The sequence below is a fragment of the Hetaerina americana genome, unplaced genomic scaffold (genome assembly GCF_022747635.1).
Source record: "Hetaerina americana unplaced genomic scaffold, ioHetAmer1.1.p SCAF_5, whole genome shotgun sequence".
NCBI lineage: Eukaryota > Metazoa > Arthropoda > Insecta > Odonata > Calopterygidae > Hetaerina > Hetaerina americana.
In genome coordinates this window covers 35,437,093-35,462,685 of record NW_027287095.1, presented here as the reverse complement: position 1 = coordinate 35,462,685, position 25,593 = coordinate 35,437,093, and the positions used below count along the sequence as shown (strand labels likewise).

General features: G+C 45.9%; 1 protein-coding gene across 1 annotated transcript in view; it reads left to right on the top strand.

The window, feature by feature from the left end:
* Positions 1–25,593, top strand: part of bi (T-box transcription factor bifid) — a 410,155-nt gene that overhangs the window by 262,336 nt on the left and 122,226 nt on the right. The window lies entirely within an intron of this gene.

Genomic DNA, 25,593 nt, shown 5'->3' with positions numbered 1-25,593 from the left:
GCTTACTGTTCCTGCCGCTCCCGAGAAAGCCACACCTCGTTTATCTCAGATCAGACGCGAGGTCTCCCCATCTCAACACCCTTCGCGCCCGAATGCGCCCCCCTTCCCTTCGCCTCACCCCTCGCACCTCCGCACTCCCACTACCGCTGCCACCGCCCGCCTCCATCCAAATTTCCCCACCTTCCTCCTTTTCAACCTTTCAAAAACTAACCCTCTTCCTCTCCCTCTATCATCATCTCCGGTCTCTCTGAATTCCCTTTCCATGCTAGTACTTCATCCGCGTGGGCGCATTGTTTGTTCTACCGCTGGACGCGTATCTTGATATCGTGATCAGACCTGGCTGCAAAATAAACGCTTCGAACGCTGGAAAAATTCCATTCGATCCGGCGTTAAATTTGTATTGTTGGAATTGAATCTCCCGGACAATATTTTTTCTCAAAAGATAGTGTTCTGTCTTTTTAAAATCTCCTCTTTTGGAATATTTCACTTAATATTGAGGTTATATCTGCAATAGATATCCGGTTAGTCTGCTTATATTTAAATAGTTTATCCAAAGGTATTATTCTATCTTTAAAAATACGATCATGTTTCTTCAAAAAACTTTCAGTTTTCACTGTGCGACTTATTAAAGTATTTTCCAGGAATGGAATTGTCCCTATGGGTATATTTATCTTTTCTGTGGCTGTCTTTTATATGTTCACGCCACCTTGTCTCGCTGGCCGGTTTTCCTACCCGAGGTAGGTACCTCTCAGCACTCATGTCATCCCCACTTCCATGTGATATCTGCTCTTGCACGACATTTTCCGTTCTAGAAATTTCCTTATCCGCTTCCTATTTCTGAGCTTTCCCTCTTAATTATTTTGTTTACACCGAGGAAAGGTTGGTGTAAAACGGAAGAGACCATGACGTTAAATCTTGGCGTTTGTTGATGTTTCCCATTCGCATGTAGGATTGATTTCGAAGTTGACCTGAGTTTTTTGAGCATTTTGTAAAAGCCAATTTAAATAAACTTCTCATTTAAATCTTCCTTTACTAGTGCAAAAATTACACTCCGTTTGACTCCGAAAATTCGTTCTCACCGAAGACTTCATATTCATCTCTAACTTAGGAGAATAAGTGGTGGTTTACATTTCATTATGAGGTGCCTTATATTAATTCTTTCTAAAACATCCGAGACGGCAAAATTGACTACGTACAACAACGGCACATCAGCGGAAGTGAATTCTATTCCAATCAGTTATATATTTCTCTTCGTGTTGAAATGAAGTCAGAGTACAAGTGAATTTCTCTGTTCCACTAAGGTATCTAACTTTTTACAGAAAAAATCCATTCGAAAAGGAAATTAAATCCCTTGGGATTTTAGTGCGCAGTATTTTCAGGTTAAAGTGAAAGTTTAATTGATTCGTCCGATTAGTCATTATTTTAGGGAAAACATGGGTCCAGAATTAAAGCGCAGTTGCTTCATCGGCGCTTAATACAGTTGTTACGTAAAATCTTGAAAAATGAGAAAATGAAAAGAGCATTACCGAACAGAACAAACGAAATCCCTCGAGTAGGGTTTTAAAAAAAAGAGAGAAATGCTCCCAAAGCTGGAGACTGATGGAACAAGAAGATTAATAAGAGACCTGGAAAGAGTGAGTTATGAATTGAAGAGCGAGGGAAAGAGCGAAGGAAAGAGCGAGGCGGAAATTGCTCTGCGAAGGAAGAAAGTGATGAGGGAGATGGGGAATATGAAAGGAGAGAAACGGGTCGAGAGGTAGGAATGAAAGGGAGAAAGAGCGAGAGGTCGTGGAGGGAGGCAGGCAGGTCGACGCAAAGTGGAATCAGGGAGACGGATGGAGAGGGAGAGAGATGGAAGAGGAGAGGGAAATAGAACAACAGTTGCTGAGTGAAAGACTTAGGCTCCTGGTCTCACCTCTCTACCTTTAATTACGCTATCGCAGGACACGAAAAGCCACTCCGTCCCACTCACTCACTCATCTGCCGTTTCCCTTCTCTCTCTCGCCTCCTCCTCTCTCCCTCCCCACCTCTCCATCTCACCCCTACTTCATCCTCCTCCTCCGCCCCACCTCTAAAACCACCCACCGCTCCCGAACCCACCCCACTCCCCTTGAAACCAAACCAACAACGCCCCTGACTCCCGACGCCTCTTGCCCTTAAATACGCCCTTTTGCCGCTATTAAGCCCGTCCGAGAGGATTGGCAATGAATTCCAACCCGAAATTCGAAGTTTCTTTGTACTCTGGGGCACTTATTTTCAGCATTCATATTAATTCCTCTCCCTCTCCACTCGTGGCCGCGTTGAGACCGTGTGCGGAAGAGTGTGTCGTAGTAAAATTTCCGTGAAATAGAGTATATTAATTAAGCAATTATTTGGCCCTGGAATAGAAAAATTGTGGTTCGCCTCAAGTAGGCACCATCCATCAGAGGAGACATCCCGCATTTAAAAAAGTCGTCAACAGCTAATGAATGTTTTATTCGTTTAACCATCGCGTGACCGCATATAATCATCTGCGCGCCGCGTGCTCCCTAATGCCTGGATTTTACCCTAAACAAGCCCTTGGGAGTAATGGAAGTGCTCCTGGGGATTTCGGATTAAAACTTGGCTACAAGGTCGTATATGTTCGGCAGTGATGCATCTACTAGAAGTTTTCTCTCCCACGCTCATCAAATATTGCCTGCTTTAGAAGATCTACCGCCATTGATCTCTTGAACTCGTCACCTATGTTAACACACGTGATGTGGTGGCTGCTTAAACAATTATTTATTTTTAGAGATGAGTAATCAGTTGATTCGTAGATCTGAGACAAGGCTGCCACGTCGAATCTAGCAAGCCCTGTGAAGTGATCGAGTCTAACTGTATTTATCATTGCGAGTCTCAAAGACGGTAGCGCTAAAATATTCCACGAAAACGCGCAAGGACGTCCATTTGTCAAAAGGGGGCAGGGTATGGGAGGAGGAAAGGTTCCATCTCCTGAAGGATATGCCTTGCCATTACTGCCAACTAATGCTCCTCTTAACTAATAAACCGCGCAGTCGCGTCATCCCTCGTCTCCCCTCCCTAAATATATTATTGATGACGGCTTTCAAATCGTTTGGAGGGAGGGATATATATTCCTCGGCGAAACCTTCGCGGGGGTCGTGACCCCAACCAGTCTCTCCAGGGACGCCATCATCAACCAGCGCCGGGGAGAAGGATCACACGCTAGTGCACACACCATCCTCTTCCCCATTCTCTCCTCCTCATTCCACCACACTCTCCTCTTCTCGTTTCTCTTCGCCTCCCAAGGCGAGCCATTTTCAAGACTTCTCCCTCTCTCACTCACCCGGATCCCTTATCTGGAGCGGGGTGGACCACCGAGGAAATGAGCCGTGATTGAGGCGACGAGAGGATGCGGGGAAGTGGGGGTGTAAGCGGGCGAAGGAGGAGGGGGGTGTGGGTCAAAGGAGGAATGGAAGAGGAAAAAGCGTCCTCTCTCCTTCGTGAGGAGGGAATAATATTTAGGAACGGAGAGCAGGGGTTGAGGGACTGATGGACCGGACGCCGTGCCGTTGAGAGCCGCGGGCACCGAATTCGGTGTTCTCTCTCTCTCTGTCTCTCTCTCGCCATCTCCGGGAAAATATTGTGCCGGTGGCTGGGGGTTGAGCGAGGGGTGAGAGACGCATGACGGGGGGCGGAAATGATCTCTCTTGTTCCCGAAGGAATGAGTGACCTCCCGACTGATTTCCTCTTCGCGCCGCGGAGTATTTGTTTACGTAGTGCACAACTATTCAAATAGCTCCCTTTGGATTAAGGGATGTGTAAGTACCTCGGGTGTTGCCAGGTGGGTCACTTTTTACTTCGTATTTTCTATGAAGTTTTATTATGCTATTGACAGATGTGTTCTGTTCGAACCTAAATATCGGTTTTCTAAGCAATGAAAAATATCGCAGCAACTCTTCAAACGCCAGGTGAGGGTGTATTCCAGCGGGCACGGATGGCTAGACTTGGCCATCGGAAAACAGGATGTTGTTTTCAAATTTGGATTTTATCAAGTTAAAAGCTGAACTCTTTCCGCAAAGGAAAATGTTCCTCGCCATACATTAGGGATCCCTCCAGTAATGATATGCACAGTTATTCCTAGAGGAAAGTGTAATAACCATTGCGTTTGTTGATACTATTTTATTTGAATGATAACATTGTATGAGATGCGTTAATATCAGTAAGAATTTCCTGCAAAAATTATTATTAGGTCTTATCTGCTGGAATTAGGCATTTGAAACTTGGTGCTACCTGAATGAAAAAGTGGGAATTTCTCATATAAAAATTTATATTTTCGGAAAATGTCATCACATTTCTTCCTATAGCCCCTATGCGTATTATTGCTTCTTATCTTAATCCTTTAAGAGGTGTTTTCGATATCGACCCGCCATCCCTTTCAAGGATGACATAAGGCCACACGCTAGTTGGTATTCTTTGGTATAATGGAATGATAAGACCCAACCAATACGAAAAAGTTCTCGGAAAACTTACGAGGGCACACTCTACATCGTGCGAAAAGACAAGACAAATGCATATTGCGTGGGTAAACGGCAGTATCCTCGCGTAATGGCGGTGGCTAAAGTGCTTAGATAAGAATTGGACGTTGAAAAATCTCGTACTTATTGGATTTCGTGTGAGGTCTTCCAGGCACTTCGTTTTTCTGGTCATATAGTTTGTAGTAACGCCCTTAATATCAAAGTAATGTTCAAATAATATGATACCACCTTCTCTCTGTAAATTTTTGTTATCTTTTTACTCAATTTAATTCATCTCTCGTGAATCATGTTGCTCTCACTATCTTTGTCGAAAATTTTATGTGGATCAGGATCAAATTTGGAAAGAATTCTTTCTCAAGTGTTGTAAAAAATCGTCAAGGATGAGCTGGCGTTACTCCCGTCATGATGTTAATTAGGTAATATTCCATTAGCTTCTTCAATCTACCATGCCTAAATAAGTACCCATTTTGAGGCCTAATGAACTTTATAATCGCGTCTTCAGAGGATGATGCTACCATTGGTGATCATTTGTATCAAAATTACCTCTTTACCTTGCATCAGACTTGATGGTTAAAAATTACTGGTCACGAGCATTCGAAGAAACTAACGGAGGGAAGGCCGTTGGTTATTTTTCACTGAGGTACGGTGACATATGTGGGTAGGCAACGTGTTTGAACACGTAAGACAGTCTCCCCACCGTGGTAACGCACTTATAAGTCCTCTCCATCTTTCAGTCCTCCCGCAGCCCACTTAATTACCCCTCCTTCATTAGAGAGAAGTGAGTATTTTAAGAATGACGCAACCGTTGCAGAATCTCGCTTCCTACGGCACATTCCTTTGACGAAAGCTTTCCGATTCCAACGACAAAGAAGAGACTTTCGCTTTAGCGGAGGTAATTGTTGTTAGCGATTTTTATATTCACTTTAAGATAATGAGCCGATTGTTTTCCATTTCCGTATGCCCCTAGCTCTTTTTCTAAGATTTACGGAACAAGCGGAGAGGCGTTGTAGCAGTATCGAACGTGGACGAGAGTCTGGGATGGTCTGAAATAAGTTTCATGAAAGTGACTCACGAGAAAAAATTATTTGGCTCCGATTGGCAGGTAAATATAATTTATCCCCAGAACTATGATTTTCTCTAAAGAACTCATTTTTATTTCATATAAATAAATCATCAATTGATGCTCAATCAACCTGAAATGTAATAAGTAGAGCAATTGAAGATCGTATGAATTAACGGTTGCTTAGTGAACTTGGAAAGGAATTTCAACAATTGAAAATGGAGGGTGGTGGGGGTACAACTATTTAACCTGGATTACGTAATGTCCCTCTCTGATTCTTTCTCACGACTCATCCATGATGATAGCATTGATATAACGATTGATTTTCATACCTCCTCGCAAAACCCGCTCTTTTTCCTCTCCTCCTCCCAGCCCCTCCTACCCCCCCCCACGCACTCCGCCAAATCTACGGCGTTAAAAATGCCTCAGTCTTCTCCGCTCGTTATCACGCCGCCATGTGGGTGGGAGAGAAAGATGGAGTGAGAGGAAGAGAGTCAGATTTTTTCCATTTATTCCAACATGAAAGAGATAGATATAAAGTGGGAGGGAAGAGGAGGTGAAAGGAAGGAAAGAGAGGGAGATGGAGTGCGTGAGAATCAGAAAAAAGGAGAGAGACGCAGAGACGTACAAACCGGAATTGGTTGAAGTGATCGGAGATGAACCCCCATCTTCTCCTCCCCCTCCAACCCCCTTCTCGGCGTCTAAAAGCTCTGGGTGGGCGAGGCAGGAGGGGGTTGAGAAAAGGCAGTGAGAGAGATAGTGCCCGAAAAGAAATGCGTGTATTCGGGTGCCTAACTTGCCACCGTACTGCCGGCGGTAACCTTTGGGGAACAGAAGCATTAAAGGAAGCGACAAGGAAAAAGGGTAGAGTGGGCGGTCGGTGAAAGGGGACAGAAAATTAGAGGGAGGGAGAGTGAGAGAATGGGGAAACGGCGGAAGGAAGGTGGTGGGGTGGGTGAGAGGACGTGGGATCGAGATGAGGGAAGCAACGAGAGTGCGGAGGAGTGTTTGATTGGGCGCAGGCTTGAGTAGGGAGATGTCCCGCTCCGCCATCTGCTCGAAGAGATGCTCTCTCTCTCCCCGAGAAATAAAAGAAGTCACACGTTTCAGCTATTAGAGGTAAGGTCGTATCTCTGTCTTGGTGGGCTGGAGAGTGAAAAATTGGATGGATTTTATTTTTTACGCCACCGTCGGGCTTTCAGAATTTGGTCAAGATATTTCAACACCTTGTCACCTAGGCGTCATGTTCGAGAGACTGGCAATTATTCACTACAGAAGATGGGCCATTTTAGGTAATGCTACGCGAACCTTAGTGGGTTTAGAGTGAGTATAAAAATCGGTTTCATTAACAAAGATCAGCCCAGTTGACAAAGCTGTTTTAGTAATTGTCAGATGTAGTGTGTGTTTGCTTTTCTGAATAGTATGGAGGGAGTAAATGATTTGACGCATTTGTATTTTTGCACATTAATCGCAATCGAGTCATTTAAATTGTTGCCATTTTAATATACATATTGGACCATGTTCTACTTTTGGAGACACGCAGATGTAGATAGGTATATCACTTAATACGTTCGGTGTTGCGTAGAATGAAAGTTGGGGCATTATTTGTTGAAAAAGGGAATACTTTATTTTCTTTCCGATAGAAATAAAGTGCCATGGTGTTCAAAGAGAACCTGAAAATCAGTGTGTGAACCGTACTTTGAGTTATTCAATTCAAAACTTTAATTATCATTTAATGATTAAATTACTTTTCTAAAAAAATATGAAAGGATATTTTGAAGCCATATTTATAATACGTATAGAACTTATTCCCTCAGGCAAATGCCTACTTAGAACTGATTGATCCTCAGATAGAAAGAATTGAAAAAGACTTATAATGATAATTCATTGTTCAGTTGAGGTGGATATATTTTTTTGAAGAAAAGGAGGCACAAGTTTCAGATCTGTTTAATTCATTGTATAAATCTAAAAAAAAATTATAGTAAATACATTAATTTGAAAAGGTAATTTGATATACGAAAGTTTTGGCGACGAGTCGAATTCCCAGGTAGTGTTGGATGTCAGAAATTCCGCTCGACCGACCTCTCTTCTTCTTTTATCTTCCCTGTTCCTCCTGATCATTTCCTTCCTCTCCGATCCCCAGTATGCGTCGATTGTCGCCCCCTTTCTATAACATGCCCGTCGCCAATGAACCCTTCCCCACCGCCACTATTAACGCCCCAACCCCCGGAGCGCAGAGAAAGGGAAGGGAAAATTCACACTTTCCCGGCCACCCCTTGGAATCCCCAGCCCCTTCCCTCCTACCCTTCCGACCACAGCACTCCAACGAGAGAGAGAGAAAAAACCCCCTCCCTTTCTCTCACTTCTTCCGACGTCAATGCCGCCAACTCAACCCCAATGCCGCGTGCAGATAATGAAACCATTAAGAAGCTTTTAGAGTCTCCCAAATCGCATTACACGTGGGGACTAGCTGCACGCAGAATTGCGTCCCGCCCCAATACGTTTAAGAATATATGTGTACAGATACCGCATGAAAAGGATGCCGGCAGCGGTGAGTACTTATGACTTTGTAGTATTCATTTGGGGTTTTGCATCCGTCCAACTCCCACGAGTCCACCGCGTCCCTCCCATCTCCCCATAGTCTGTCTATTTTATTCCCTCCGCCGTCTCCCCAATTCGCCATTCGCCTTATATCGCCCGTAGTCGTCTCCTTCCGCCCTTGCGTCCATGAACTCATTATTTTTTTTCCAGTCGCTAAATTTATATTCCCCTTCTTCCGCTTTGAGGAACCTTCTCGAAATTAGATTATATCCGGAAAAGACTGCGAAAATGGGCGAGCGTGACTAAGTAACCTCCTTGGTGGCAAAGGGAGAAGCTTTTCTTGATAGAACGTAACGCTTGCTCTCGTTGTCTTCATGCTATATATTAGAACCCTTTCAAAGCATGCCATTTCCCAGTACATTTAGTTTCGGAAGAAAAGGCTAACCTCACCGATGCAGCAATTGTACCATTGCGGATGGTTAATGTTAAGGGTTCTCTGTTCATTGCGTTATTTAGGAAAATGTATTGCAAACCTGGTGGATACGTTCCAGTCCCACAAAAATAAAAAGGGGGAAAAAATGAGCGCCTAATCATATTGGCGCCTCGGGGGGGTAACGTACTCCACGCGCGTCCTCCCTCAATTGGGTGGGTGACCACACCCATTACGTCACCCGCAAGACCGGGGGAGAGGCAGAGAGGGGGGGGTTGGCCGCGCTCCTCATCACTCCTCCTTATGCTGATGGAGTGGGCGCCGTCGGTTCACTTAGCCCAGCGGCTAGGCGCCTCTTGTTTTGTGTGCATGCCTCGGGGGGGTTGAGGGGGAGGGAGGGCCGGCAAGGGGCCGCCACCCCGTAGGAGGGGCCCGCCGGCTAGAGGTGAGGCCTGCCGTAAGAGGGAATTTTTAAGTGAGGTGTTTGCTGTGTCTTATATTTTTTCTCCTCCGGCCGTGCGACGAGGGCCGCCTCAAAGTCGGCGAGGAGCGGGAGCGGTGGTGGCGGGAAAGGAGACGGGGCCAAGGGGGGGAATGGGAGCGGTTCGGGAGGAGACAGGGGCGAGTCGAGGGCGGGCGGAGAGTTGCTCTGCTCTTCTCTCTCTCCCGGAGGAGGCCAATTGGCAGCTGCTTGATTTATTGCCCCCGGTGGGGGCGTATGTCCCCCCTCGACCCTCTCCTCTCCACCCTCACATTCCCCGTCTCCTCGTCCTCTCCGAATATCCTCCTCTCACTCTCACCCGACCCCTCAATCCTCCTCTCTCTCCCCTCCCCCGGCTGGCTTGTCTCGAGGTCCCGTCACCGCAGTCGCCGCCGCCTCGGAGCTCCTCCCGAGAGCCCTCGAAGGCGCCACGGGCCTAAATACCACTGCCACACTCCCGCCGAGCCTCTCACCCCACACTACACTCGTTCTAATGCATATATTACGAGTATAGTCCTCCGTTCTATTCTCCCAATTGCATCCTCCTCCTCGCATGGTCGCGTAGTCCTCTCACTCTCCCCAATGTCCTCCCGCCACTTAACTTGGTTTCGTCCTCTTTATCATTCGTCCGAGTCCGATCCTCATTTATGGGGCCACCCTTCCGTCAAATCTCCCCTCTCGGTCAATCCGTCCCGAGTGGATACATCCATAGGCAGAGTCACTCATTCTCCTCCCCGACCACCACCACCTCCAACTGATTTCTGAAAAAAACAATTATTTTCCCTCTCCCCGTACCCACTTTATCTCCTCTGGATTCACTCATAATTCCCCCTCACCCTCTTCGTCTCTATCTCTCACTCACTGCCCGTCTCATCATTCTCAGACTACTTCTACGCCTTCTCTTTCCAACCCATTCTCTCCTTTCCACTTCTTCCCCGCCTCCGAAGCTCCCACGTCTCGAGCAAATTTACTCCCGAGTGGGAGAGAGACGCAGAAGGACAAGGAATGAGAGGTTGTATTGGGAAGGAGTGGGAGGGGAGGGGTTCCTTGGTCATTGCGGGACGCTGAGGTCATCTTCATGCCCAAATGAATAAAAAAGGCAAATAAAAGGGCGTCTCGAAGGGCCGAGGAGATGAGAGCACGCCGGGCTCTCTCTCTCTCTCTCTCTCTCTCTCTCTCTCTCTCTCTCTCTCTCTCTCTCTCTCTCTCTCTCTCTCTCTCTGCCTCTCCGTCCCACACTCCCCCGCTTGCCTCATCCCTTCGGTTTCCTCCGAGACGGGAGATACGCCTCCCTTCGTTTGACCATCTCTTCCTCATCTTCACCTCCCCGCTCTTCGAACGATTCGTTGTTTTTTATCTTCTTGCTCGCTATTTGCCACATTCTCAAATATTTTCATTTCCTTTTCGAGGGAGCGTCAGCGCTATGTGTTTTTTTCCCGTCATCCTTTCCGTAGGAATAGGAATTAGGCAGATACTTGAGGCTTAAGGTACCAATTCATTGTCAGTCCCGCGTCATCCCAAAGATCTAATCAGCGGCAAGTTGGGAGATCGAGGAATTTAAAAGTCTTGTAATGAATTAGCCTCCTGAGTGCTTTGGGAGACAAATTGGTGGAATGGTTCGAGACACACCGTCAGAACATGAGTCGAGGCCGTCAGGTTCCTCACCCTTTCGGAGTTATAACGAAACTGAGGTGCAATAATGAATTCAAACCGGCAATTATTTACGTCTAAGGGAATGTATGTGTTTTATTTACAGCCTGACAAATAAATTAGCATATTAATTAGTTTGCAGCAGGCGTGTCTATGTGCTTATTTCTGGACATTTAGCTTCTTCCTCTCTTTTGAATGCTGTTACCTAGTGTCATCTTCCTGCCGCTTCCACTCGTTCTTTAAACTCTTTCATTTCTTCATAACAGTAAGCGAAATAATGGACTACTCCTTAACATATCCTTATTTTTTTCACCCTAATTCGAGACAAGGTAGAGCTTTTCTCATTCTCTAAAATCTTCTGCTATATTAAAAGTGTCCTGATGTCCACTTATTGAGGGTAGAAAACGCAGATTAATTACTTGTATAAATTCTTAAACATAGAGAGCGTGTTTGAGAATTCGTTAGCGTGAGCCAACACATAGCTGTGTGACGGCGGATCGCTAAACAACGAGTTAATCAAGAGAGAATATAAAAAAAATAACGTTTGCCTGTAAGTTGTGGGCAACAGCGACCACTTACCGAATAGAGTTTACCGTGTGGCCTACGGACGCGCATCTGTGTGCCAAAGAGAAAGCGAAAGACAGTGAGGGGAGAGGGAAAGAAGGCTGACTATTGAGGGGCCAAGTTGTGTGAGAGGCGGGGGTGGGTGAAATGGGTAGGGGAGAGGTGGCCCAGGTTCTGAGTAGCAGGGCGACTCCTAATTAAACATTTTAGTGGAATCGGATCGCATCGTCGCCCGCAAGCAAGCTTGATTAATGCGCCTTCGTTCCGGACACAAACATGCACACAACATACACACCCACCGGACGACACACACGGCCGAGGACGACGGCTCTTTTAGTGTTTTATCCCGGAGGGAAAAGGAGGGCACAGTTCAATCTTTCTGTCCTCTCTCCAACGTACGTTTAATCTCTTTCCCATCTCCCTCCCTCACTCCTCGCCCTCTCCGCTTATCATCCTTCTCTCATCTGCTTCCGTTGCATCACGACCCACTTTCCCGGAATCCTTAAATATTTCCCATTGCCTAACCCTCATCCTACTGATTTTCTTCAGTCTCTTACAAGTTGCGTCCCCGTAGCCTCGCGTCTTACTTTTCTCGTTTCTTTAGTAGGGAGTTGGACTTCTATGACGCGGGGCAGAGACCTAAGTTTCATCGTGGAAGCGTACTTAACGTCCTGCGGGATGGCTTTTTGTAACAAACCAGGGAAACGTGGAAGAACTTGCTCCATGTTCATGTTTCTGAGGATATTTTTATTGTAACCTGAAAGGTGGAGCTCGTTATATACCAAGTAGTATGCTCTAATAATAATAACTAATAAAGCACTTTTATAGATTTAGTGTTGAAGTTTAATTTTAACCTGAGTTCTGGGAAGAGGTTTGGTTCTCAACGGAAATTTCTATAAGCTGGACTCTTCGTCCTTTTCAGTCATCAGTGCCCTCAGTGCCTTTGCATAGGCTAGTAGTAACTGCACATTAGTTCGCCCAAAGCTATGACCGGAAGTTAAAGTATAATGATTGAAAAAAATAATCTACCTGTGATTTTTCTTTTACGCAAGATCTAATAAAACAGTCCTGTTCAATTCCTGTTGTGCATGCCCATTATCAATGATGACTTTTGGTTTCGCCTTTGTGTGCCGTGTAGGACTTCTCATTTGGCGACATGAAATTGTGAGAAAATGCCTTTTTCTCTGCCTTAACTTGGGAATATTTCACGGAAGAAATATGTTTTCTCTTATCTAAACAAAATCGACCATTTTTTTCGGCCGTCTTATATCTTGTTATTAGAGTAGTTGCAGGCGAGGGCAAAGTGGCCCCGTGACCGTCCCATATATTTGAGTAAAAACACAGAGCGAGATAAAGTTGCGGCCATGATCAACAAATGGACGCGGGCTGTCGATAGGAGTTAACGGCGAGGTTGTGAGAGGAGAACGGGAGGATTTCGGCAATGAGGGCTGGATGCGAGACGGGAGGAAGGTGGTAGGTCGGGTGAAAGGGAGAGCGTGGCGCGAAGAGTGGGAGGTTAGTTCGGAGTCGGGAGCTCCCGGATATTTGGACGACCGGGAGATGAGGGCGGGACGGAGAGGCGGGCTGGAGAGGGGCGCGGGACGCGAGGCCGGGGGAGGTGGGGTGTAGACGGGGGCGGGATGAAAGGGAGGCATTCCAGAAAGGGTAGAAATTCGCGGAGGAGGAGGATGAGACGGGCACGAAAGAATGGTGGCCCCAACAAAAGGGGATGTCGGGTGAGAGGGAGGAGGAGGCGGAGAATTGAGGAATAAAAGACGCGGCAAATTTCCATCGCTTCCTCGGTCGCCGGCCGCCCCTGTGCCTCTCTCCCACTACCCGAGCCCATTCTTTCGTCCCCGGAGAAAGAGAAAAAGCGAATAACCCACCCCCTCCCTCCACACCATCCCCACCGAATACCCTCTCCTTCACTCCGCTCCAAACCCTCAAGTATTTCCCTTCCTCCTCCTACCCGACCCCTTCTTTGCAATGCCCCTTGAAAACTCCTCGCGATTCCAGTTTTCACCAAAACATAATGCATGAGTTGAATTGCACCGCGCCGGGAACAAATGCAGGGATAAATCACATGATCTTGCGGTCGCTGTAGAACGGCGGGAGAGAGGAAAAATCCAGCGCGAGGGAGCCTGGGGTGTTTTTTTATTTTTTTTTACGTTTGAGGGAAAGAAGAGACAGGAAGGGATGCTAATGAATATAAATGAAAGAAGGATGGAGAGCACGCGGAATAGTTCTCATGTCGTTTGCGGGTGTCGGTTCCAAGTCTGCGTGGCTCATGTGAATGAAGGGAGCCCGCTAGACATTATACGTATTTTACATATTGTTTGTGGCATTGTCAGAGAAGGCATTGGTGGATTATTTCGATGATCGAAGACTAGACGAGGATGAACCAAATATTTGTCGAGATATAATATCAGCATTTCAGGGTGCCTGTACCCTATTGGGTTCTAGCCGAAGAAATGAAGATGGGAATACTTGATATAGGGATGTATACTACACGCTTGTTTTCTGCCTTTTACTCGACTGATTCACACCTATCGTCTCTTAAAAGGTCGATTGTTGATACAAATTCATCATTGAATTTCTCACTTAAATAAGGACCTCGGTAATAGAAATATATTAGACGACCACGGCTGGGATAGAGTATTCCGTAGGTTAGGTCCTGACGTTGAAGAGGCTGGTTTCATTATTCAAGTCGATATGTGTTTCGTGCTGTTTTTTTCTATTCAATCCACAGCCCCCAAAATAGATTCTTGAAGTGAATTTTGTAAATTATATCAGTTTCACCAAAGGATAAGTGTTAAAATTCGTTTGAACATTGTAAAAACGATGAGTTGGATAAGGATGAATGCGTCAGAAAAGAGATAAGAATCAAAGACAAATGCATGAGTGAAGAATTTGAGATAATTAAAAAAGCAATGATTTTTGGCTATTCTTTGTTAAAGTTATTGATTGGAACCCGAATGCGTTGCCCACAATTTTAAACTAGAGGTAATTAATATTTTGAAAAAAAATTTGTTGTGATCTGAATCAAATTACGTGTATTAAAAAATTAAACATGAATATAAAAATAAGGAAAAAGGATCTTTTAGAATCATATTGCCAACTAATGATTTCTACCCTCGTACCATATGACCGCATCTGCCGACAGTGTCAGAACCGGTAGTTTAAAAATGTCCGTCACCAAAAGTATTATAGACGTGGAATCGAATTTTATTATAAATTGTTTTGGATCCTTTGAAAATGGTTGGAAGGATTTAATGTTTTGAGGCGAGACCGTAAAATTGTTCCGGAACGCGAGTGGGTAGGAGCTAGGTGGAGGGAAATTCCAAAACCTGCGGTGGAATCAGGAGAGATGCATGAGCACTGGAGTGTTTTTTTCGGGTGATGATGTCGGAATATAAAACGGAGAAGGAAATCCTAGGGCAACCTCCCCGATGGGTTGCGAAGGGTTGGGAAGGGAGAGTGGAGCGGGAAGGAGGACCTTTCTTCCTATATCCTCGTCCATTCGGGGACCCCCAAGCCTTTCCCCTCTCACCCCAATCCCTCCCCCTTTTATTTATTTCTTTTGCTCTCTCTCTCTCACTCGCACCCCCTCTCCCTTTTCCCCTTTATTCCTCCACTCCATTGGTCGATAAGGAGAGTGTGGGTTTTTCCCTTTGGGGGGAGAGGGAGGGGCCGGGAGAGGAGTTGGGAGGCAGAGAGGGTTTGAAAGGCGGATGGGAGGATCGGGGGGTGGAGCGGGGGAAGGGGGTGCGAGAAGGGGTTGGACTTTAAGAGGGGTGTGGCGTACTCTTTTTATGATTATTTTTTTCCCTCTTTCTCTCTCTTCGTGGGGAAGGAAGAAAGGGAACGCGGGCGTCGGCGGTTCCCTTATGGTGCTCGCATGTGTTGGTGCGTGTGGGCACTTGTTCGCGTGTGCGTGTGTGTGTCTGTGGTGGGCGGGCGGTAGGTGTGGCCTCGTCGCAAAAAAAGCGCGATCTCCCGGTGATAGAGGGAAATGGTCGTCCCCTTCCCCCCCCCCCATAGCCCCCCCCTATTCCCGACCCTGTCCTCGCCCCTCAACCCCTCCTCTCTCCCGCATCAATTCCCCCCCCCGCCCGAAAATCACCCCTCCTCCCTTTCCTTTCCTCCTTCAGTACCGGCCGCGTTTTCTTCCCTCCTTTCAAGCACTCCTCTTTCCTTCCAACGGCCCCTTCCAAACCCCCCGTTCCCTTTGTGTTTCCTCCGCTCCCCCCCTCTAGCTATCTTCACGTTTTTATTTCCTCTCTCTCTCCCCCATTCTCTCCTTCCTCATCGGCTGAAATGTGAAGTGGTTGGACGATGTTCTCATTTTCGTCCGGATAAATTGGCTCGGTGAGTCCGCCTTTACTTCCGTCCATTAGCTCTCTTCTTCATGTATACCCTCGTGCTTGCACTTCCTCCTTCATTTCTTTCTGAGTGTGTGTTTTTTGTCTCCTTCGCCGGTCGGCGCAGTGTTTCTCATTCGGCGCCTTTTGCGCCATTCCTGTCTTCTTTACCATTTGTCACCACGGTCAAAGGAGTCCAGTGGACCAAGGAGGTGATAGGTAGGGTTTTGCGTGCCCTCTCCTTACTTATCTGATTAATCAACAAGCACGTGGCACACCAATGTTTGACAGTATCCATATCTGTGTAGTGATTTTACAAATGAGTAATGAGGCCTTGTCCATCTGTAATTATTAAATTGTTTAGTGTTCACTGAATGATTTATTCATTATGACGTCCAATATGGTGATGAGCGAAGGGTGGAAATAGTGGGAGGGGTGTGGGGATTTCCACTTTGGGGGGGGGGGGGGGAGAAGAGTTTTTCGACTCAAAGCAAACTCGGAATTAAGAAGTTAACGATGGGGGTTAGGAACGCCTAATTACAATTCGTTTGTATTCCTTCGGAAGTGCTGACCTCATAAATTCTTCTAGCTTTATTAGATTTTATAATGGCGCCAAGCTAGTTTTTTATGATGCCAATCTCATATCAATTTCTATGCCTTCGTTAAATTTTATGTAAAATATAGATTCAAAACGAGTTAGTTGACTCCACTTATGCTGATTTTCGCACGCCTTTCCCGAGGTGAGCGAGCCTCCGCTATCCCCTTGCACAAATCTAAAATGTGCATTCCCACGCAACGACCAGCAATTTCTTCCCCCTTCATCTTTCATTCCCTACACCTATCCTCTAGTACTTGCAACCGGTAATTAAGATCCCTCGGTGAGATGCCCAAGCGGCGTCCAAGCACGCGCACCCTCTCTGCCAGAGACTCAACTCCCGTCTCCTGGGTCCAGTCTCTTTCTCTCTCGCCCCCTTGTCTGTACTCCCCACCCTAGTCACCCGCCACTCCTTCTCTCCTTCCCCCTCGATCCCTCCTACTTCTTCCCCCCTCTCCCCGCACACACTTGCTCAGTTAAATGCAATGCTAGAGAGTGGGAGACGGGATCCTCTCTCGCTCTGCACACAGGACGATAGGACGTGACTGGGACTCAAGTTCGCCGAGACCGCGGAAATGGACCAATGGGATTGCTCCTCGCGGTCCACTCGACTCTCGTCGTCTTTTTATCCCACGCCCCCCGTCACACCCACACTTCCATCCCTTTTTACCAGCCTCTCAAACACTCCCCCCACTACCTCTCTCTCAAGCCCCCCCTATCTCTCTCATTTCCTACCCTTCTCTCTCCCCCCCCCCCGCCGCACACCACACTACCCGCCCTTCGCACTCGACCGAGAGCACCACCATGCATGAACCCAGTCCCTTCGCTTCCTCCTCCACGTCACCCCCCTTTCACCCTCGGTTCACCCGCCTACCTCTGTCCCCGTCTTCGGCACCCGTGAATCCACCTACGCCGCTCGCTTTATTCCCGCCTCTCTCATTTTCGCGTTCTTTATCGCCCATGCATCTCATTGCTTTAAAACCGGGTTGACCTTCCCGAGAAATAAAACGCATCCTCTAAAGCACTCACTCAACCGGACAACCAACACATTCATGCAAAATAGGATTGCTCCGCTGTACTCTTTATTTTCTTGGTTCGACCGAAAAACTATACCCCACTCACACATTGCTTCGTTTCGTCTTTAATGCTGAGAGAATGCGATGATGAATGCAAGTACGTAGCAGATGTTTCGCAGGGTTGAGCCCCATGACGAATATCCCTTAACTTAAAAAGATTCTTTTCCATTAGAGAACATTTAGTCAGTTTCATGTCAAACATGTTTTCACATTCCGTCTTTCCTTCAGGTTAACTTATTAAAATGAGGCATAGTTAAATACGTGTAGAAGATGTGTTCATCAGTCAGTTAGAGTTAAAGATTCGTTTTTGACTAATTTCCAATCTATCTTTGGACTAGAAATAATGATAATGTTTTAGATTACAATAGTTACCAATAGTTTATGTAATATGCTATCTCTCTTTCACGGCAATTATAGATTTGTATTTATTTGATTCACGCGTTATTAAGGGTTTTTTTTCAATGCAGCCTTATGATTATCTCTTCACTGTTAACTTATGATTGTTATGAAATAATTAAAATTACTGGGAACAGGGTTTTTCCGGTTAATATATTTTTTACTGCATTTTTTAACATAAAAGATGTAAATTTCTTTTTCATGATCCATCCAGGTAGGTCCAGGAAAAACTCTCTGTGAAGGGTTTTCAGAATTTTCTCTAAGACACGAAAGAAAAATATTTAAAAGAAATAAAAATTTAACTCCTCTCACAATATTCACCAGAACTTTATGCAATTATGTGTGTAAGGTGTATTAAATCGTCTGTATTATTTATTTCATGTTAATTCGTTACGTATTTACCTTTTTGGTAGTGTCCTTCTCCTCAATTCTCGTGAAAATTCGCCTCTTTTAGATCCGCCACTTTCGCCACGTTCCGTACGTCGTGAAAAGATTATTCTGAATTTCCAGCCTTCGCCTAAATGACGTTATTTCACATTTTTCCCTTTTCATGAAACGAGGCTATAATTTTGAGGACTTTCTTTTCGCCTTCCACCTCGAATGTAACGGAAAAGACACTGGGCCGAATGTTAATGAGTTTTATCCGGCGACTGAAATTGTTCTTCCCCGTTCCCACGGAGAAAGAGAGAAGGAGAGAGGGTTAGTGTAATTCTTTTCCACGGGTAATTTGGTTATTTATTCTGAGCTCCCGAAATCCGTCCCCCGCGAAGATTCGCCCACTTTCCTTTCCCTCACGACATCCTCCTAGGTCGCGCAAATCCATCGCCCTCGCCGAAATAAGGAGAAAAGCCCGCCTCTCGCTGTGTATCCCTCGGTTACCGTGCTGCCTTAGGGTGGCGTGGGGGGTCGTCATCATATATTTAGGGACCCGACCGCCCCGCGCTCACACGCTTTTATGCCATAGCACACACACACATACTCAAATCCGCTCCTCCCACCTCCTCCTCCTACCCCCTCTCCCTTCCCTCGCCCTTCGCGCGCACACACACCACAACCCCCCCCCCTCTCGTAAGTCCCGAAGAACGTCCCCCTTCCTCCCGCCCCCCTCGCCCACCACCACCCGCCAACCCACTTCCAGAAACCCTCCTCCTCAGTCATGGCGGTCGTCGTAAGGGGGTGACGTGTACACTCTCTTGCGCTGACAAATAAAAAAAAACTAAAAACAAAAAGGAACGATCACCTTCCCCCCACCCCATCCCAATCTCCTCCCTTCCTTCCTCCCCTCTCTTTCTTTCTCTCCACCAGCCCCACTCTCTTTTCCGAGATCTTTTTAAGGCCCGTCCCCCCACTAGACTCTCCCCTTCACACACACGTACGCTAGAGACCACGACTGCTGCCGCTGCTCCCTGCCACCACGAATCACGTGCCTCGTCGACGGGGTAAGGTGGTGGGGTGCGGGGGGGCGGGGCAGAGGCTGGTAAGGGGGAGGTCGCGCGGGGGTGGAGGCGTCGCTAATGTGGGCGAAGGATTTGGTTCTTATTTTTAATTTATTTTTTTTGGTCGGGGTTCCTCCGAAGGGAGGGGTTTAAAAGTAGACGGCCGCCCCTGAGGGTTGGTGGTGGTGATTGGCTGTTGGGGAAGGATGGAAGGGGTGAGTCGGTGGGGGGCATGTGTGGTGATGCGGGGAAAAAATAAATAATTAGTGAAATGTGCGCCTTGGCGTGCTCGGACGTTGCGGTCTGGGTCTCTTCCTTTTCACCATTCCCTCTCCCTTTCACTCCCTCTCCTCGTCCTCTTCTCCGAATCCTCATATTCTCCTCTACCTCCGCCTCCTCCATCTCGCATTCCCCTCTCCCTCCCTCTCTCGCCGTCCTTCCCACCCAAATATTCCATCCCCCGCACGTCAACTCGATGCGCCCCCCCCCGTGTTCAAGTCTCCCCTCCGTCCCCTTTCCCCACCCCACTCCCTCTCCCCCTGCCCCTTCCCGAACCCAATTCCAATACATTACCCACCCTCTTATTCCTCCAGTATGTGCTAACGGCACTAGTCGGTCGGATCTTGCAAAGACGCCATCTTGTCTCAGCAGAATTATTTTACAATTCTGATTGTTTTTCGGAGCGCGCTCTGTCCGCCATCTCCTTCTCGTCCTTCCCCTCCCGTTCTTTCGATTTATCTTACCAGGTTCTCTCCCCTCTTTCTTATTCGACTCCCCCGCCGCTATTCATCTCTTATCTCCAATCCTCCGTCGGATTCCTACCTTTTGGCTATTTATTTTTCGTCCTCTCTCTGTGTTGCAGGGTATTACAAGATATGTAGAAATACATGCCTAAAACTTGTAACTAATTGTGGTACTGTAAGTTAATGAGTCGAGGCGTCGAAAACTACGTGGCGTGAGACATAATCCAAAATTTTATTGAAGAGTTATAATAGAGGTTCCAATGCTCAAATGGAAAATTTATTCCTTGCCTGAGGCCGGCGTGACATACAATGAATGAAATACAATGGAAGTGAATAATAGAGTGAATTTTGCTTGTATCCTGCTTGCATTGGTATGTCTTTATATACCTGTAGTTTTCAAGACAGCGAAACTCAGTTATATTCTTGAGAAACCGTGCACAGGATATATGCTTCTCGAGTTTCATACGGATAATCGATTTATTATTATACTCTGTAAATAAATATTATGTTACCGATACGACAATATATAATATAATGCACACAAACTACCAATTCACTTTTGAGTGAAAATTTTTAATTACATGCCGCAAGCTTTATAGTTACTCTCATCAAATGTTACATATTTTACGGTTTTACATTGAATTAGGGCGAATAGTTCACATTCGATTTCATTTTGGGTAAATATTTGCAGTGCCATTAAGGGTATATTTTTTGAAATTTTGGAGCTGTCTAGTGGATAAGAAATATTAATGTTTGATTTCTTTGAATATTCCTTAAGAATTGTGGTCACTTGAGAGTTGCGGGCTATAAAACTACTCATACCTATGTATATCCCGGTGCCCCCTATATCCCGCATAGGATTATCAGGATGAGAATATTCTCTATAGAATGATATACTTTATGATTTCGTTGCTAAACAAGCAACGAAATAACCGAAAGATGTTATTTGGCTCTTGATTAGTGCATAAGAAAAAGACATTATGCTTTTGTTTCTTAGCGAAAAAAATCTTGCAATAAATAAATGAACACAATCCGGAATAATTTCCAATGACAAATACTTTCCATAATAAAAAAAAGCCATTATAACTACTTAATAAACTCAGTCAAATGTATGCCTTTGCTATTTTTTGTATATATTATCAATTATCTATTCCAATCGGTTCTGCGGTTAGTAAAAAATATTTCATGAATAACTATCGTTTCATATTGCAAAATAATTAATTAGTTGTTATGTATTGATGGCGGTAGTATAATAAATTCTGTTATATAAGATTGATTTCGCATAGATGAAAGAATAATTTCATTTAATCATGTTATCACTAATTTATTTAGATTATTTAATGTAATATAACACACATTTACGCGTTCACGAGTGTTTCAAATACTGTGGAAACCAGCAATTTTGTGATGCCGCCATTTTCAAATGCGATGAGAGTGTAAAATAAGTTCAAATTCATCTGTATGCTCTTTGATTCCTTGATTTGTTCTACAACTTGCTTTATCATCATCATGAATTACTTTAAAACGTTACTTTTTTCCCCTGCGGAAGTGAGTATTCCCATGAAATTGGTTCCGCACTCATCTTCCCTTCTCCTGCACCCGTTTTCTCAATTCACCAGCGTCTCCTCCTTCCCTTCTCATCGAGCATGAGTCCTATCCCTTCACTCACTCCTCTCTCCTCCACCTCCGCATCTCCCCTCTCCTTCGTCCCTCAAACCTCTTCTTATTTCCCGTCGTCGTCATCGTCTCTTTTCTTCTCGTTTTCCCTTTCACCTCACTCCGGTCCTCCTCATACTCCCACCCTCCGCAGCACCCCCCACCCTACTTTCCTCCGATCCCGCGGAGGAGTCTCCCTTGCTCTTTTCTCCAACCGTCTCTCCACCGATTCCTCCCACTCCATCCGCCCCGCCGATCCGCCGACGTTCCGCTCAGCTCGGTTCACCCTGCTCCGGTGGCCTCCCTCCCTCAATCCCTTTCCCCCGTCTCTCCCTTCGGTCGCATTTAAAACTCTTGGCCGGGATGAGCAGCGAGAGGTACGTTTTTTTTATTTCGTTTGCTTTATTTTTTTTCATCATTACCCCCCTCCCCAAATCCCTCTCTTTCGCCCCTCCCACGACCCCCTCCTCCTGCCAAGTCTCCGAGTCGTCGTCTGCAAGTGCGCACCTTAGCAATATGGCCGCTCATTTGCGAGGCATCCCCGTGGGAGTGGGGAGGAGAGTGTGGAGGGGAGAGAGAAAGAGAGGGGACGAGTCATGAGGGTGGTTGGGATGACACCGAGGTGGGGAAGAGTGGGAGGATAGGAGGGGGAGATGCGGAGGCCCGCGTAGAGGTTAAAGGGTGGCCCGTGAGATGGATGCACTTTATGCAAGTGGGGGGAGTGGAGTGAGGGGGTGGAGGTAGGGCGTTGCAGGGAATGCGTTTTAATTTCTCAGGGTAAGAGATCCGTCTTCTCATTTTCCCGTGCATGGGATACATTACAAGTATTATATTGTTCATCTCTCTTTCTCTCCCTCTCCCTCCATCTCTCTCCAAAGATTGATGCACTTGAGATTTTCAACATGCAGCATCCTCCCTCTCCTCCCGAAATACCTCCATCCCACCCGGTCTCCTTATCCGAACGCCGAGTGCATCTTACCAATGCTTCTTATCGCTGATGAGGATTTGTACTTTTTCTTCGTTATACAATAAACCCCGTACCCGGAGGAGTATTTCCCGGTGCATTGTACTTACATTTATGAGGAGCACGTAAGAGTTCCGTTCTTTCTCTTCTGCTAAATAATTTCAGAAAATCCCACGTGTTTCTCCGCTGCAGTCGATGCGTATTATCTTTTAATTGTATGTGGGTACATTACGAAAAATCCCGGCTGGTTTCTATCCGCACGTGCCTTTATCCACACCGAAGAGCTGGAATGCGTTTCTTAAACGTGTTGGAAATATTTTGCCATACTATCGTGAGCTTTTTATTTATTAAAAAAGTGCCACGGACACTATTTGGATGTGCATGATGGAAGAATGTGACATGGATATGGAATAGGGGTTCAAATATTCCTCTGTTCACAATCTACCCGTAATGCAACGGCAATTAAAATTGTCGAGAGTTAATTATTTCCCAGCAAATAAGTGCATCTAAATAAAAATTTTTCTCATTTAAAAGCGATAATTCTTCCTCTGAAATATTTTCACCTTTTAATAATATTACGTCGGCCGAATTTGGCATTTTCTTGTGATACAAGTTTAAAGCAATATATCCGTTGACTAAAAAATTAAGGACATAAAGAATGATAGAAATTACGATGGTGATTCAAGCGGCTTGTGCCATCGTAGTAAATTTATCCTGGGGGAATTAGGTATTTTACACTTATTTCTGAGACCCGAGTGCCTACTGACGTTGCTATTTACATCAATGGCAGCGTTTAATGCTATCGTGGAAAAATAACTGAATTTTCCCAATGAGTCTCTTGAAATAGGGAAGTGAGAATAAATAATTGTCTTGAGGGGCACATTAAGTAAGTACAAAATTATGTCATGCTTAGAGTAAGCAGGAGTGTCATGGCGAGTCATTGGGGAAGATCCAAACGTGGACGACAACGCGGCGGTTGCGCCAAGGGACACCCTGGCGTCTCAACCTCCTCTCTCCCCATTGTACCCTTGTAGCATTTTTCACTCTCTGCTTTTGGCCCTCACCGCCCTTTCCCCACTGCTCCCTCACACTTCCAATCCTCTTCGCTTCCTTTATTTCAACAGTTTCGAGGAGGGGTGTGGGTCGGATCGGAGGGGCAAAGGGGTGCGCTCAGATGGATTGGAGACCATCCCTGGAGACTCCGAATCCATATCCTTTGCCCTCCCCCTCGATCTCGCTCTCTCTTTATCGGTCCCTTCGAAAAATGGAAGGGTGGAGTGGAGCTTGATGGGAATTCCGGGTGCGTTTTGGCGGAAGGGGTGGTTTTGAAGGACAGATACGGTGAAAGGTTTTGAGGATAGCGAGTGAGGGTTGGTCGTAGGAGATGGTGGAGATAGGCCATTTTCGGGGGCTGTGCTCGCCGTAGTCAGACACCTTCGTCTCCCCCCCCCCGTCACGGGTCGGCAATGTTCGGAAGATGGAGTGAATTTTTGCGTGCAATCGCCTCGCACATGCACACACACGCATGTATATATATATATATATATATGTGTGTGTGTGTGTGTGTGCGTGTGGTTGTGTGTATGCATACATATTTGTGTGTACATGACTACGAGTATATTGGCCGTATACGTGTGCCTATACACGGGTATATATGGTTTCATTTCTCACGCGCCAAGGCGCTCCTCTCGCCCTTAGGGTGACGCTGATTGGATCGGATGCTTGGGGATATCTTTACCCCCGAGTCCCCGCGGGCTGGATCCCGAAAATAAAAAAAACCAATATCCTTTTCCAAATCCCCTTTCTCTTCCGCTGCACCATCGGGAGGAAAGCCACCCCTTTCGGTGTCATAATCTCTCTTTCTTCAACCCCTCCTTCCCCATCTCCAGTCCCACCTCTCATCCTCCTCTCTGCTTATTTTCCCTTCTCACGTTGCCCTTTCGACCCCATCATGCATGTCACTTTTTTTGCGATCCCCCCATAGACTCCACCAATCTCCCCGCATGCCATATGCCACTTCGCCCGATAAGCGGGGTGTGATGTTGTCGCCGTATCGCCGTGTCCGCTGTCTGCCTTCCGAAAATTCCTTGCGCGACGGCTTTTTTTTCCGATTCTTTGCCAGTCATCTTTTTGTTTTATATCTTCGGCGCCATGAGTACTCTTCGCACCTACATGTATACTCTTTTCCCGTTTTCCCTCGTGGTGATTATTTTACATATTGCTCTTGGCGGGTACCCTGCATACATTTAGTTTGAGACCGGAGACGCTCGTGTTATTTTGTACAGAAAGCAATAACCCTGTGTAAGTAACCCATGAGATTTTCAGAATTGAATAGTAATGCGCCTACACTATTGGAATTAGAGGAGAGTATACCAACTGCCATGCCAATCTGTTTGGGTAATAGCTGTGCACCACGGTTGCTCCATCTTCTCTTACTTCCAACTTATTAATTTATTAGGATTATAAAAATAATGTAAGGCTGGAGAAACACAGATTTATGAGGTAAAGAAATAGATGATTAATGCACGACGCAATGTAGATTCTTACACTGCTCTCTATATCGCTCTTATGAATACTACAACCACCAAAATATTTGCTTTCATGCTCAATACTTTTTTCGAGACACGTATGTAGAAGGAATTGGCGTTAGAAGACAAATCTTTGAATTATAATATTATGACAACCCAAGTACAGTTTCGATATTCTGTGCAATTAAAACGCTGATAAAAAGATCCTTATCTTCAATGTCATTTGTGCTAATTTAGACATGTTTTCCCGTTCAGTATTGCCATCATATTATATTGCTTTTTTCGAACGAGTAGATACACCAATATCATCACATTATTGTCAATTCGCAGGTTTAGCTACGCCTCCGATGCTATGCTTATTAGTGGAATTAGTTTATCTGTCAATTTTTCCCCGAGGGCTTTTGGTTCAGTTTGATTCGATCCATGGGTTGAAACAAGTGATGGTGTTGAATTTCCCAACGAGATTCCTTTAGGGCGTGGGGGTGTGTTGTCCGGGGTATGGGGGAGGGGGCGTAATGGGGGAGTAAGCCTCGTCGCGCGAGAGTGGACGGTTCTAAAGCTCTCTCGGAAATAAAAATAACCGCTCTCGCCCCAT